Here is a 16,287-nt window from a genome sequence, read left to right on the forward strand (position 1 = left end):
CATATATAAATGGCCAATAAATACATGAAAACATGCTCAATGTCATTAGCCACGAGGAAAATGCAAATGAAAACCTCAATGAAATAAAATCTCATGTCCACTAGAATGGCTCCTATTAAAAAACGGAAAATAAATTCTGGCGAGGATGTGGAATAATAGAAACACTCATTTATTGTTGGTGGGAATATAAAATGGTGCAATCACTGTGGAAAACAGTTTGGCAAGAGGCCCCGTTTGATCAAGATGGAAAAGTGAGACACTTCAAGTCTCTGTCCCCAACAGAAGCTTTGAACAACTGGCAAGAACTGGCAGAAACATAGTTCTTAAAGCTCCAGAAAACAGTTAAAGGAAATAAGGAAAGGTTGCTTAAAAGCAGTAGGTTCTTTTGGCACCCTGGCTGGCCACTTCACCACCCTCACCCAGCTCAGCATGGAGCCAGCCCACTCTTCCAGTGCAGATTCCTGGTCCCAGTTCCAGAGAGAGCAGAGTAACCCTCGTACAGATCCAGGGAGAGCAGCCAAGTGGATGCTAGGGGCAAGAGATTGCTTGCTGCAAAAAATATAGTGCAGTGCCCAGGATTGTGAGGAAACTGTTTCCTAGGGAAGAGAGGACATTCAGAACTGTGTAAATGGGTAATTCCTAGGATCAAATGCACATGTCCAAGACAAGGCTGGAGCTAGTCTCTATTACTCATTGTATGGATAGGCTCTGAAGGTGAGCACTAGCATAGGTTAAAGTGTTTTCTTTATTCCCCTTCTTTAATTATTATTTTGTTGTTGTTGTTGTTAGCTCCTGGCATTAAACATAAGCTCTTTCGTAACACTAGCTGGATACAAGCTTAAGGAACAGATGCTTCAGAGTCTTAATTCCAGTGATAACTTATTAAAATTTCAAAATGTCCAGGTTTCAATGAAAGATCACAAAACAGATAAAGAAACAGGAGTAAAGAAACTACAAGACAAGTCACCCAGGGCCGGATAGGGTAGGGGTCCATGTTTAATTGGTATGGAGTTTCTGTTTGGGGTGATGGAAAATTTCTGCCAATGGATGATGGTGATGGAGGCACAATGCTGTGAATGTAAATGACACCACTGAATTGTATATTTGAAAAAGGATAAAAAGGGAAATTTCAGGTTGTATATAATTTACCACACAAAAAGCCCACAGAACTGTACAACACAAAGAGTGAACCCTAATGTAAACAGTGGGTTTAAGTTAACAGCATAATTATAATAATATTGTTTTATCAATTGTAACAATGGTACCACACTAATACAAAATGTTAATAATGGAGAAAACTGTGGGGGTTGGTATATAGGAACTCTGTACTTTCTGCATGATTTTTCTATAACCCTACCACTGCTACAATGAAAAAAAATTAAGAGAATGCACAACTAAGAGGCTGAATACTATCTTTACTGTTATCAATAATTCTCTAACAAAGCAGTCCTTCAAATTTTATTTTAAAGAAATTTGAGTGATCAAGTTATTAGATTAATCCCCTTAGCAGTATTTTGAGAAAAAGAGAAACTCCTGTAGATATTGTAAGTCTGAACTTGCTGCTGTTCATCTGCTGATAAGTTTAAAAAATCATAATGCACTTCATAAATTGCACATGAGAGCAAAATGTTAATCAAAATATTGCAAATCTTACACTTTCAAGGAATTAGTTAATGGAAAATAATTCCTATAAAGAAGGCATATGGAATATGTAAAATCTTGCTGTACATCTCAGTCTTTGAAGAAAAACCTTAATTTTCAGCTATCACAGACATCATAAAATAGCTCTCAGATGTCAACTCACCCAGGTAGGAAGGTCCCTTTGTACATATGTATGTGTGTATATGTATGTGTGTGTGTGTGTATGTGTGTATATATGTTATTACAGATTGTGTTTTCCAAAGATGGCTGCAACAATGTCTCCTATCCCAAGTGCTCTTTTTACAATGTGACCTTAACACTCTTTCCATCAAGAGGGGAAGTTTGTGTCCTTTCCCTTTGAACCTGGGCAGACATTCATGACTGCCTCAATCAAGAGTACTGCAGAAGTGATGATGCCCAATGAATTTCAAGGCTGAATCACAAAAATACCACGTGTTTCATCTCACTCTCTTGAGACGCTCACTCTGGGAATCCAGCTTCCTGCTCTGAGGAAGCCCAAACTAGCCTATACAGAGACCACGTGTTCGGGCTAATGGCCGGCATCAATTGCCAGATGTGAGCACAGATGCATCCAGATTATTCCAGCCCCCAACACTGAGTTACCCCCAGCCTTTAAGTCTTCCCAGCTGATCCTTCAGATATGGCATAGTAGAGACAAGTCATTCCTCCCCACAGTACACTATATGAATTCCTGACTGTGCCAGTTTGGATGTATTGTGCCCCCAAAACAGCTTGTTCCTTAATGCAATCTTGTGGGGGCAGACATATTAGTGTTGATTAGGTTGGAAACCTTTGATTGTTTCCATGGAAATGTGACTAGTAACACCTTTGATCAGGGTGTGACCTGTTGATGGGATTGTTTCCATGGAGGTGCGGCCCCGCCCATTCAGCTTGGGTCTTGATTTAATTTCTGGAGCCCTATAAAAGCTCAGAAACAGAAGGACTTCAGAGAAGCTGCAGCTAAGACAGACATTTTGAAGATGGCCATTGAAAGCTGACACTGGCATTATGGAGAATGCCATTTTGAAACGCAACCTGAAGCAAGCAGACGCCAGCCACAGAGGTTTACTGGATGCCAATGGCCTTTCTCCAGTGAAGGTTCCCTATTGCCAAATTAATCTCAATTATTTTTTCTTCAATATTTTCTTCTATCTTAATGAGTGACTTCTCTCCTAAGTTCTAGGCTCTTGACTCCAAATGCCTGCTGAACTTTTCTTCTTGGATATTATACCATTATCCAAAATAGTGTCTTGAATGAAACCTGTTATCTTTCTTGCAAATCTCAATCTTTTGAGAGAATGATAAAGCAAATGATGCAAAACATTAAATTTGGCGTCTCTGATAAAGGATATACAGGAATGATTCTTTGTATGATTCTTGCAACTTTTCTGTAATCTTGGGATTATTTCAAAATAAAAATCATCTTAAAAAGGAAAGGGATTCTGTGTACTATATATGTTTCCACAATGAAAAGTAAAAAAAGAAAAGAGAAAGGACAAGGACTGGAAACAAAAAACTGAATATACCACCACACATTTCTCAAATTCTGATAGTGAATGCCTATTGTTCCTAGTTCTTAAAACTTTAGAGTAATCCTTCATTCTGAATTTCCTCAGCAACTCTATCTAATCCTTAAGTATTATTGTGTCTTCCTTTATGCTCTCTGTATTCTCTTTTCATTGTCTCCCCAATATCCATTCCCCACTATTCTGCTAACAGTGCCAGGATGTTCCTTTGGAGATATACTTTTCCCAATTTTAGATCTTGAGTAGGGATGGGATTCACCCCATTCCCTGGCTCCAGGGATAGAAATATAATCCAGTTGGTCAATAAAGAAGTGGTAGATTCCTTTAATGGTATAAGTAGTTAAGAAAAAGCCTTAATTGATATTATTGGGTCATAGAGTCTGCTCTCATTTTCTATTTTGCTTTAGGAATGTGTATATATTTCCAATAAAAACATTGTTGAGGGTGAGGTTACCATTGAAAAAAGTACATTTCCTGCTAATATAATTGGCATTCTCCAATTGTCTCTGTTCTGGTTTGCTAAAGCTGCTGTTATGCAAAATACCAGAAATGGATTAGCTTTTATAAATGGGAGTTATTTGGTTACAAATTTACAATCATAAGTCCATAAAAGTGTCCAAACTAAAGCATCAACAAGAGAATACCTTCACTGAGGAAAGGCTGATGGCACAGAACACCTGTTAGCTGGGAAGGCATGTGGCTGGTGTCTGCTGGTCCTTTGCTCCCAGGTTCTGGTTTCAAAATGGCTTTCTCCAAAATACTCTGGATTCTGTCTCTCTTAGCTTCTCTCTCTCAGCCTCTGTGCATCCTTGCTTGTTCTCCCAGGGTGTTTCTCTCTAAGTGTCTGGGGTCCTCTCTTAGCTTCTTCAGGGCAAACTCTGGACTTCATCTCTTAGCTTAGCATCTCCAAACATCTTCTGTCCACATCTCCAAGCATCTCTAAACATCTCTGATGATTTAGGCTTCTCTTAAAGGACTCCAGTGATCTAATTAAGATCCACCCTGAATGGGCAGGGCCATACCTCCATGGAAATATCTAATCAAAATGTCTCACCTACAGTTGGGTGAGTCACATCTCCATGGAAACAAACTAATCAAAAAGTCCCACCCTAATCAAGACTAATAAGTACCCCCCCTACACAAACACACACACACTGCATTAAATAACATGGCTTTTCTGGGGGACATAATAAAACCAGCATGGTTTATTTCTTTCTCTCTTTTAGTTCTCACCCTGGCACAAAATGTTAATTCTTCAAGTCAATATGTTATACCTAGGTAGGGCAATCTAAAATAAAATCTCAAGGGCCGGAACCTTCATTCTTTCAAACTTTATTGAGCCATTATGTTGCAAAGAAGAACTTCCTATTCCAGAATTTTTTTTAACTTTTTCTGCATAATTCCTAAATAAACAATCTCCAAGACATCTATAAAAGGAGGCTTTCTCTCCCTATAATTGTGCCTAAGAGCCTCCTCCCGAATGCCTCTTTGTTGCTCAGATGTGGCCCTCTCTCTCTAGCTAAGCCAACTTGAAAGGTGAAATCACTGCCCTCCCCGCTACGTGGAATCAGACACCCAGGGGAGTGAATCTCCCTGGCAACGTGGAATATGACTCCCGGGGAGGAATGTAGACCTGGCATCGTGGGACGGAGAACATCTTCTTGACCAAAAGGGGGATGTGAAAGGAAATGAAATAAGCTTCAGTGGCAGAGAGATTCCAAAAGGAGCCGAGAGGTCACTCTGGTGGGCACTCTTACGCACAATTTAGACAACCCTTTTTAGGTTCTAAAGAATTGGGGTAGCTGGTGGTGGATACCTGAAACTATCAAACTACAACCAAGAACCCATGAATCTCGAAGACAATTGTATAAAAAATGTAGCTTATGAGGGGTGACAATGGGATTGGGAAAGCCATAAGGACCACACTCCACTTTGCCTAGTTTATGGATGGATGAGTAGAAAAATAGGGGAAGGAAACAAACAAACAAAGAGACAAAGGCACCCAGTGTTCTTTTTTACTTCAATTGCTCTTTTGCACTTTAATTATTATTCTTGTTATTTTTGTGTGTGTGCTAATGAAGGTGTCAGGGATTGATTTAGGTGATGAATATACAACTATGTAATGGTACTGTGAACAACTGAATGCATGATTTGTTTTGTATGACTGCATGGTATGTGAATATATCTCAATAAAATGAAGATTTAAAAAAAAGAAAAAAAAAAAGGAGGCTTTCTAACAGAAGCAGAATTAACACTTTTTTGCCATCTTTTGACTTACCCACACTGTAGCCCCAGTTCTAGAAACCAACCTTCCTTTTATTTAAGAAAAAGTATTTGCGATTTTATAAAATCAGTTTTGTATTTTTTTTAAACAAGAGGAACCTAGATCTACATGCATCAAGGACATGATTGTTAGGGGACTCGTGTTCAGAAGCAAGTAAACATTCTCCCCCATGCACAAGGAATCTTGTCGCTCTAAGAAGCCTAAATGTACATTCTTGTTTCCTTGCTGATTCTTCTCTACTTCACCTCCTTGAAATGCCAACACATGATTTATCAAATCTATAAAACTCAACTCAGTTTTCATCACTCCCTCTCTTATTCACTTATCTCACTAACTAGCATCACTGGTCTCTTTGTCAATGGCACAGTTATCCGGTATTTCCAGAAAGATTCCATTGTAGACTACTCTTTTCCTCTTGCAAGTTTCTAGAGAATGATCTAATGCCCTTTAATCACACACACACCCTCAAAAAAAAAAGTAAAGACTTTAGATCTGTTTTAGTTTTTCTTTTCACCTAGAAGCTCCACTGGCAGGTTGAGTCCCTTGTTTTGTACCCCATGATAAACACTGAATCCCATCCTTACTGGTATTTGCTCCTTGGAGGTGAAAAAAAATAAATGTTTTATAAAACTCAAATTGGCCTTATCAAACAAATATCTGCTAGAACAGTGAATGACTGGTGACAGCAGGAGACAGTAGCACTGGCCTTGCCAATAGAAGTCACTGCAGTTAATGGAAGCTATTACGGGAAAATTCTGGCAAGAAGTTTTCTTTTTCTTTTTGTTCCCCTCCTTCAGACAGCTAAAATTTTTTTTAACAAAAAAATGTATTCAGTTGCTAGGGTAACTATGGTTTCAAAACTATGGTAACAAAAGCCAGATATCACATATCAAACTACTAAATCGTTAATTTGACTGGTATTTTAAAATAACTACTTGAAAGGGATGTTTTCTCCTTATCTAGCTATACTTAGAGAACAGAGGAAAGAGAATAGGAGGAAAATGGAGAAGAGAGAAAAAGGAAACTGGTAGATTGTTTCAAGAAATTTTTTTTTTTTTGTCTTGCTAAATATTTGTTGGAAATAAAAATCCCTTCATGTTATAGATACATTTGCGTGCAGGAATTATTTAGTCAGATTCAAAACATAAGGAGGATACTGGGTTACCCTGTTTCCAATTTTTCTTCCCACATTTCAAACCCTGTCTGGGTTTTTAAGTGACTAGTTTTCTGCAGGCACTTGGTGAAGGAATTGGTTACTCACAGGAGTCATGCATGTTCTGAAATCTTTTATGGGTGATTATGTTTTTCCTGTGTTTTGCTTTTCATCACTTGATTTAAAGGCACTATAATAGAGCCATTAGGAGCTTAGGCTTTGGAGTCAGACATAGCTAGGCCTTAATTCCTTTTCTACCTCTTACTAAATTCCTTTAATTTTTCTGATCCTTAGTTTCTTCATTTATAAAAAGAATATCACTCTACAGGATATGACTTGGTTACTTCAGCAAGTAAATTTCAAGGAAAGAAAAAGAGGGATGGATACCTACAGATTAAAACAGACTTCAGAGACATATCAACTAAATGTTGCATGTGGCTATTGTTTAGATATGATTCGAAAAGACGAGTTGTAAAAATTCATTTATGAGACAAATGAGGAGATGTGAATACTGATTAGATATTTTATAATATTAAGGAATTGTTTCAAATTTGGTTAGGTATAATTTTAACTTAGTGTTGTGGTTTTCTTTTATTGAAGAGTTATCTTTTAGAAATACATACCAGAATATTTATAAATAGAGTGATGTCTGGAATTTGAGATGACAATCACTCATGGTAGGTGTGGACATAGAGTTCATTATAGTATTCTCTCTACTTTTACAAATATATATGAAATTTTCCTTAATAAAAGTTTGAAAACAAAGCTATCAACATTACTCACCTGGATAGTGGGGATATTGGAGCTCTCTGAATTGTTTTTGTATTGTTTTTGCATCCATCCTGTAAGACTGAAATTATTTCAAAATTAAAACTTTTTAAAAATGCAAAAATAATAATACTTCATAAGATTATTTAGATTAAATGAGACGCCTTGTATAAAGCACTTGGCGGAGTGCCTAGCATATTAAAGTGCTCAATAATTATTAGCTATTACTATTTGATACTGTGCATTGCCTCCTCTTTCGCAAGTGCAGACCTGTGAAGGCCAGACCTTCACAGGTGTTGCTAAATGGAGCAGTTAACCTTACTCTTTCCCAAAGAGGCAGCTGAGAAATGTTGCATTCATCTTCATCCAACCTAATTCTGTACTAGGCCCTGAGCTTCCTAGCACACACCAAAATTCTGTTTAATAGTGACCTTTGGCTTTAGCCTTTGGTTTCCCAGGAATTTTTAGCTGGGAATTCAATTTCAGTGGAAAATGGAATAACTATAGAGCACATTGTTAGGAATTTCCCCATACATGATTTTATTTAAACTTCATAACAATCCTTCCAAGTAGAAATCATTGGGTTCATCTTAGAGACGAGGACACTGAGAAGTCTGGTGGCCCACCCGAGGTCACAGCATTGTAAAGACCCAGCTCTCTCCGTCTCCAAAGGACTTGTGCTGATCAGCCCCCTGGCCTTTCTCTTCCTTGTCCTAGTTTAAAAGCAACCACACCCCAGAAGAAGTGAAGTTGACATCCTCACCAAAGAAGCCTAAAACCATATGCTTCTGTCCTGTGGACTGAGAGGCTGGTTTCAAGCGGTAAAAAATCTGCATATCTAACAAGGCTAGTCACAGGCTTGGGTTGTAGCTTGGAGTGGGCAGAGGGGAGGCTCAGGAAGGAGTAATAGGAAAAAAAAAAAGGTTTTCAGAATTGCACTTAAATTTGTGTTTAATTTCTCTCATTCCAAACGCTATTCAACTCTTAAGGAAAGGAGAAAGCAGGGAGAGGAGAGATCTCAAACAAAAACTGTTCAACTCCAGAAATAAGAAACGGCCAGCTGCCATCCAATACTGTGGGCCCTAATTCAAACTCCAGCTGTAATTTAGTTCGGTGGTTGCGCTGACAGCCCAAACTTGCAAGTGAGGCGTTGGTTGACTTTAGAATCCTGCTTATTTAGATCTGGAGAATTCTATGCCAGGCGGGTGTCTGGTTACAGCCGTTGTCATTGGTTGTCTAACATGCCCAGGAATGCAGCAGAGGGAGAGGCAACAGGAGAAACAGAAACTCCCCGCGATAGAGTTGCCCAAGGAGAAAGTGTCAGTACCTCACACTGCGGGTGCAGCTTCCTGGGCCCCACTCCGGGGCGTCGGGAGGGGTGCGGTGCTTCCGCAGCCATCGCGAAGTTTCCCCGCGGAGGCCCAGGGGCCCTCATTCTAGGGCATTCTAGCAGCCGAGCTGCTGTGAGAGCCTACACCAACCCTCGTCAGACCCGCCCAGCCCTGCTACGAATCCTGGGTCCTCTCACGTGAGATGAGCTTAAGTCCTCTTAATTAGGAGACAATAGCCATTTTAGTGCAAGCACAAATAACCCGGGATCCGCGCGCCTGAACGTGGCGTTCTCCGGCAGGGCACCCAGCAGGGCACCGAGCAGGGCACTGGACTGCAGCGAGCAGCGTAGAGGAGGAGCCAGCGTGCCGGGGTCGGGGCCTCGGGAGCCTGGGGCAAACACACCTCCCGGGTCCCGCCCCTAGGCTTCCAGCCTGGTGGGGACCCGCAGAGCGCGGAGCCGCCCTCGACACGCCCTCTGCACTGCAGCAGATTGTGTATGTGCGGCGGAGGGTGGGAGAGGGGAGGCGTAGGTATCAGATTGGCGCCGAGCGTAGGCTTAGGCTGCTCCCAAACCAAGAACAGTCCCCAGTCGTGCCTCAGGCCCCGGCACCCGCGGCGCTCTGCGGCAAGCGCGCGGACGCTGAGTGCGGTGTCACTGCCACCAAGTCCTTTTCTTCCGCGGAGGGAGCCTGCCCTTTACCTCTTGTAGAGTGCAAATTCCTTACGTCCCCTCCTCCCGCTCCCCTGGGTGGGAGAAGAGATGCGGAATTAGGCTGAAGTGAATATTCTGCGTGTTCTCTAATTACGTACACGCTGAAATCTTCACCATTGACTTAAGTTATTTGGCGCTGCAAGGGCTGGGGCCCCGAGTATTGATTAAACGCAGCCTCTTATTTACCCAAACAATAAATGTAGAGATTAGCAACGTTCACTTGATCACAATAATGGGGTTGACAATTAAAGGCAATGCATCCCAGATGTAACGGAGCGTATGGTAGGCAGGCGGGCTGTGGGCTTCTCAGAGAGGGGCGCTCACGAAGCTGCGGCTGCGGAGTTGCGGAGCCCGGCTGGCTAGAGCAGGAGGCAGCGCGCGAGCGCGGCAGGAGACAGAGGGGAGGCCCAGACGCGTCAAGACCGCCGACCACAGTGCCCAGGAGGTCCGCGGCTGTTTTGGGGGCGTCTGAACACTGCCACTCCCCCGGAGGCATGTGGAACGCGGAGCTGGCTTCCTCAAGGTGATGTGCTCTGCCCCAAGGCGGCGTCGCCTGTGCTGCCTGGGAAGGAGGACGGAAGCGCTGGCTTGTGCCGGGGTGAGTGGGTCTGTGTCATCAGGGAACACTCTGCAGGCGGTGGCGGCGGGGGTGGGGGGATTGCACACGTGTCTGAAGCCTGCGGAGCCTCGCTCTGAGCTCATGTATCCTCGCCTCTCTGGACAGGGTGGAGGTTGTCCATCTGGCCTCGCAAAGGGCCAAAGCTCAGGATCGACCATCGGTGGGTGGGACGTGAGGTCATCCCGCTCAGGGTTGGGCTCTAGAGGGCCTGAGATCGAGAAAAAGTAGAAGTGGCAACCCATTGTTGGGCCTGTTGACTGGGATGTCACAGGGGTGTCTGGGCCCTTGCCGAGAATTTTATAACCGACCTCCTTTTTCAGTCTCTCACTGAGCGGTAAGGCCCTAATAACAGGTCCTAGGAAAGAGGGGATTGAATGGAACTCAGAGAGGGGCTCAGGAGAGTGGAGACATGGGGCAAATAAAGGACAGACGAGAGCAGCTGGGGAGGGGTGGTGTGTGAAATCATGATCCACCCAGAAGGGTTTCAATATCAGGCTCCCACCACACACTGGCTGCAAAAGACAAGAGACTGCAACTCCCCGAGTACATGTTTCCCTCTCTGCCCATTACCAAGCCTGAATGCTTCATCTTCCACATTTAGACGTAAGCAAGAGGATTCGTCCCAGTCCCCCTTGAACAAGCCAGGACGAAGCCCTTTCCCGCCAAACCACCAAGGCCGGGGAATAAACAGCGCATGCCCAAGCTCTGGGTTTGGGAGCCCCGGCGAAGACTTGAGCGGTAAGTTGATCCACAGGATCGGGAAAGAAAAGAAGAGGGAGGAGGAAGAGGAGGGACCAACAGGGCCCGAGTTGGACAGGGTGTTCCCTTATAACAGCTCCCCGGGGTCTTTCCACCCCTCCCCTCATTGCAAAGCTAAAACAGACTGGGGGGAGGGGAAGGTAAGACAAAGAGACTTCTACTCTTCTGGAAAGGGTGAAGTGCATCTCTGCTTTCCTTGCAGGCTCTGGAAAAACTGACCGGAATTTTCTTGTCGCGAGAAGACCTACGAGTGTCTCTAGCAGAGGAGACAACTACAGACTTTGGGCCGGCAAGCAGCGTTGGAGCAGGTGGTGGCGGGGCCAGCTTTGATCGCTTCAGCTCTGTCGTAATTTTTTGTCTACTCCAGATAGATTAGCTAAAATAGTCAGCCCTGGTGAAGAGTTCGGTTCCGCGGAGTCCCCTCCCTCCCCATCCCCCGCGTCATCTGCGCACCCGAAGCCGGGTCGCAGCTCCTCCCCGAGCCTCGGCAGAAACTTCAAGGGCTAATGGTTCTGTGTTCATGAGGTAATTAGGAGGCCACACAGCTCCCCAATACTCCGTTAAACAAACATGTAAGTCACCCTCCCTCTCTCCGGGGACAGACCGGGGGATGGGAGGCAGCTGGGAACTTTCCGGCCGCCGGGCCCCGCGCCGGGGCATCCTCCGCGGGGTGAGTGGCGTCGCTGTGACCATAGGCAGCTGCTCAAGGCCTCGGTTTCTAAGCTATTTCTTAGAGTAGAGAGGGGCAAAGAATGTGCATCTGGCCACCCACCGGAAAAGCCAGACCAGTCTGTGTCTTTGCGTGAAAAGTTTTTGGTTTTGTTTTAAATAAATTGCTTTCGTGGTTCTAGATTGTGACGGACAGATACTGGCCATGGTTGTTCTCCAGAACAGAGGGACGGATGTAAAGGATTTGGAGTCGTTCTCCCCCCACCCTTTCTTTTTCTTCGCCATATAAATCAGCCATATAAATCATTCTCATTGTTTAAGGTACATTGATCAATCTAATGGCTTGTAATAGGCTCCTAATTGCCACTTACAGAGTCCTGTAGGCTCGCGTTTGAACAGGGAAGATTCTTGATTCCAAGTCGAAGTCCACTTTAGGCTTGAGACTGGACGATTAAAAAACCCAGGAAGAGCACCAACACCTGCCAGGCCACTTTGGTCTCAGTGCCAGTCTCAGGAGAGAGAGGAAAGGGTAGGGTACTGAGGGCATTTGCTATTTGTGTTTTTCAAATCTCATTTGCAAATCAGTAATTCATTAATGAGCAAAGTTACCACTGTGATTTATTGGTCATTGATGCTTGAGGATCATTTTGTAATATCAGACAAGAAACCTTCCTTATTCACATTCTCTGTGACTGCATTTATAGTAAAAAAAAAAAAAAAAAAAAAAAAAAAAAAAAAAAAAAAGCGCTTCCTTAGACACAAACCCATATGCTTTTAATCATCTTGTCTTTTATTTACTTATTTCTAACAGAGCAACATCAGGAATTGTGATAGGAAATAATGTGGGGCAAGAGAAGTATCTTAAAGGGAAGGAAGGACAAGCCAAACTTCCTCCAGTACTGAGTCTTGAAGATATGCTTAAATTCCTGTTTAACATCATGCAGTTGTAGTGCCTCCTCCAAGTCCTCAATGGAGGAGAAAGACTTGGAAGCTTCCTTGAAGGCTGTCTTGGAAGGTAAAACTGAGGAAGCTGGTGTCCTGTTCCGAAGAAGCTGGCTAACGAACAAAATCCTCTGGCCTCTGGCTTTTCTTGACATTAGCTTAGAGTCCATTTTAGAAGACCACTTTAATGACTCAAAAGAAGGTTCCACTAGAGTTGACTGATACAAGGAATGCACTTCATTTCGGTAAGAGATGCCCTTAAAAAGAAAAAGAAAACCATCACTGAATGCCACATTTGCTTAGGTCTATGCCCCCTCTGTGGTGGTTGGTGAGAGAGGGAGGAAGGTAAAACCCCAAGCCCAATAGGCCCCCCATAGTTTCTGAGTAATGCCGTAAACAAATCTATGAAGCTTGTTGAATAATCTTCCAATAATTGCAGTCATTAAAATCATCACACAGTCTACAGTCACCTTCCTTCCTTTGACACACCAGAGTCTTTCCTTTAATTGTTAATGTGTTTTTGGCTCAGATAAACAGATCAAGGCAGGCTTAAAATATATGGCCTATATACATCTAGCAGCAGAAAGTTCATTGTGTAGGCAAACATTTGGAATGTACTTAATAGACTAAGGGTTTTCAATTTCTCCAGTAGACCTCACAGAAACAAGAAAATTTTAGATCTCCTGCTACCTCTAAATAGCAGTGACAACCTCCCAGATACAGAAAAGATGAAAGCCTATTGGCCTCTTGATCCTTCCTGGCTCTTTTATTTGCAAGAGTAGGACTGGAATGAGAGTATTATAGAATAAATATTAAATGAAAGTTCAACAGAAATTGTGGAAGATTTCCTCAATTTTCAATTAATTTCCTCTATCCAATTGATGTCAATGCTGCTTCTTTTTAACATATAAATATATTAACTATAAAAGATTCCTTCCTAATAAAAAGCTACATCTTATCTTCACCTACAACTGAAAAATTCCTCTGTGGAAAGGATTCACCGATTCAACAGCACTATTGTACCTTCACCCTTGTTCATAGCAGGTGAACATGGGCATGGTGCCCAAGAGCAGTTGTTTTTTTTTTTTTGTTTGTTTGTTTGTTTCTTTTTTCTTTTAAACTCAAGTTATTTAATGTATCTCCTTAACTCCCACACTGTGCTGACCTGGTAATCACTGCTCTGGTGTAGATCATGCAAATGAAAAGCATAATTAATTGTGCAAATGATTAAAAAATGGAGCGCTGTGGCTTAGCAAATAAATAAATAAAGGTAGGTAGGTGGGAGGACAGGTCAGATAAATGCTTTATATAGATGCCCGCACCCCCACCCTGGGCATCCCGGTCCTGGTGGTCGGGGCTTTGGCTGAGGCCAGCCGGGCCAAGGCGAGCGGTTCCTCCTCTCCCAGGGCCTTCCCTCCTGCCCATATCCTCCAGTATCCCCAACTCACCTCACCCCACACTCGTGCTGGGTATCCGCTGCTTAAACTCTGCTCTTGGGAGACTGGCAGCCACCTAATATTTAACCTCATATTTAATATCTAGTTATTCAGAAAATAACTGGTTCTCCCCGTCCCCACCCTGCTTCCTGTGCACCAGGGAGAAGCATTTTATCTCTGGCTCAGGAGCTTCAGTCCTTCCGATCAGCACTAATGACAGAATTGTTTCCCGGGCTTTGCCTCCTAAATGCAGCAACTTCAGCAGTTGCTCAGATCAAAGCTCTCAGGAGAGGCAAGATGAGGGAAACAATATTTGTTCAAAGGAAGTGAACTCTTTCTTTTAATTACCCTATTCTTCTTTATTAGGATTCTTATTGACATTTTTTTTTTTGCAAAAAAATTGTGTTGATTTAACCATAGTGTATTTACGATGTAAATATATTCCAAGATGAGAACGTCACGGATCAATTGTAAAGGACCCGGATACATAATTTTAAAAAATCAGTTTCAGTGTATATGAGGTTCTCACCCCACTTTCGCTGCTCAGTCGGATTTGTTTATGCAGAATCGACATTTAATAGTGCTAATTGCACTCCAGTTAAATTGCCCTGATTGCAGAAAGGGAAGCAATTTTCGTGCTCTCTGTCTGGGTTTGGAAGAAATTGTTTTATATTCACCTCTTTATAAAGAAGTGGAGATAAGGCACCGGGGCCTTTGCACAAATTGCACTTAGGGGCTGACTGGCAGCATTCAGGCGCTATAATAGAGCATTATTTGGCCGTTTTGAATAATGTAAAGCGTTTGCTGAAAGCTATTCTCCTGAAAATTGCTTTAACTTTTAAAAGGGTGATGATTCACTCCAAACCAGGCCTTTGTTACATTGTCATTATTTCTCCAAATGTTTTAACAGTCAGCTCAACACTTTAGCATAACACATTGATCTTTGTTTAAAAACTAAAATTTTTAGAAGATGAAAAAAAATGTCAGAAAAAACACACACACACACAAAAACTGGACTTCCTTGGAAAGATTTCCTTGGGACCTCCACCTTAGTGTTGAGATGGCCCGGGTGTTTGCCTGCGTTGACTTGGTAGATTTCCCTAACTTTATTGTGATTCGGACGCATGTATCTAAAGGAATATCTGAGTTCCCACGTAGAGAGAGTCTGACAGCTGGAACTACGTGGAAAACTGTGGGAGAGGAGGAGAAGGAAGAGAGGAAGGCAACAAGGGCGCCTGGAGCCTGAGGTGTCTGCCTGAACTGTTTTTAAATGTCACCAGTGCTAAGTGGCTTTTCTGATTCTCTTATTTATTACTTTGTCAGGTTTCCTTAAGAAGAGGGTGTGTTGGGGGCGGAGGAGGTGGTGGATGGGGGAAAGCTCAGCGCATCTCCACCCGGGGCTACAACCGGGTGAGTCGGAAACGCCTTGCTGCCACTTAACAATCCCTGTATTAGTAAATCGACGCGGGGACTACAAGAAGCCGAGCACCAAGTCTCCGCTTCCAGGGCAGAAGTCACCTGTTGGGAAAGGCTCCCGGGACCCCTGCCAGGATCTCCGAGACTCTTCCAGGATGACTGGTTTCCCTCTCAACCCTGCACTCCAGCCCCCCCGGGGGCTTTTCACACCGTCTTCCCGATTTCCACAACAGCCCCCTAAGGCTCAACGCTTCGTTGTAGACGCGCGGGTCTTCTTGTCTCTGCTTCTTTCTCTTTCTCTGTTATAATTTTCTTGTTGCTTTCGCCGCCTTAAAAAAAGAAGCAGCACCACATTCTGAGCAAAAGTATTCTAACGAAAAGAAAGGAAAGCGACCCACACAGCCCTCCCCACCCACGGGATGCACCCAGAAGGCACGCAGGCTCCATCTTGGGGCGGAGAGAAGCGCCACGGTGGTCTCACGTTTGGGCCAACAGATCTTGCGAAAGAGGAGAGGAAACACCGGAGGCACAGTTCTATGTCTTTCATACTTGCTCTCCCCTCTGTAGCAATTCGTCTTTTGCACCCGAGCATTTAGGGTTGGTGGTTAACAAATTAAAGTGTACTTGGGCAGAAAGGCGGGATGTGGGTTTGGAGGAAAATGTGAATACATTAAAAGCCAGTACCCAGTTTACCCGAGGGCACTGGTATTTCTGGTTCAAAAGCAGCCTCTGGCTGTCCTGGAAAGGAAAGAGAAAACGGGACCCAGAAAGAAGAAAAACACAAACAGATCAGCGTTTGCAGAGGGACTCAAGGACGTGCAGTGGCCTGTCTGAGGACACCTCCTTTCACACCGACAAGGTCCAGGAAGGACTCGATAGTCCTTCAGAATGCTTCCAGCCTGCAAAATGTACAGGCACCCACGTGTGGTCTCGCCCTCAGCACTCGCGGGTGGAGGTCCGGGAGAGGGTCCCCGGGCAAGTCAGCGAAAGCCGAGCTGTAGGGGAGGAC

At 43.5% G+C, this 16,287-nt stretch overlaps 1 long non-coding RNA gene across 1 annotated transcript; it reads left to right on the forward strand.

Annotated features, from left to right (window-relative positions):
- The first annotated feature begins 9,287 nt into the window (after positions 1-9,287).
- LOC119544675 lies at positions 9,288-12,138 on the forward strand. The gene is made up of 3 exons (XR_005218897.1): positions 9,288-10,035; positions 10,658-10,794; positions 11,018-12,138. It is a non-coding gene; the product is annotated as an uncharacterized LOC119544675 (long non-coding RNA).
- The last annotated feature ends 4,149 nt before the right edge of the window (positions 12,139-16,287 follow it).

Source organism: Choloepus didactylus, chromosome 9 (genome assembly GCF_015220235.1).
Source record: "Choloepus didactylus isolate mChoDid1 chromosome 9, mChoDid1.pri, whole genome shotgun sequence".
Lineage (NCBI taxonomy): Eukaryota > Metazoa > Chordata > Mammalia > Pilosa > Megalonychidae > Choloepus > Choloepus didactylus.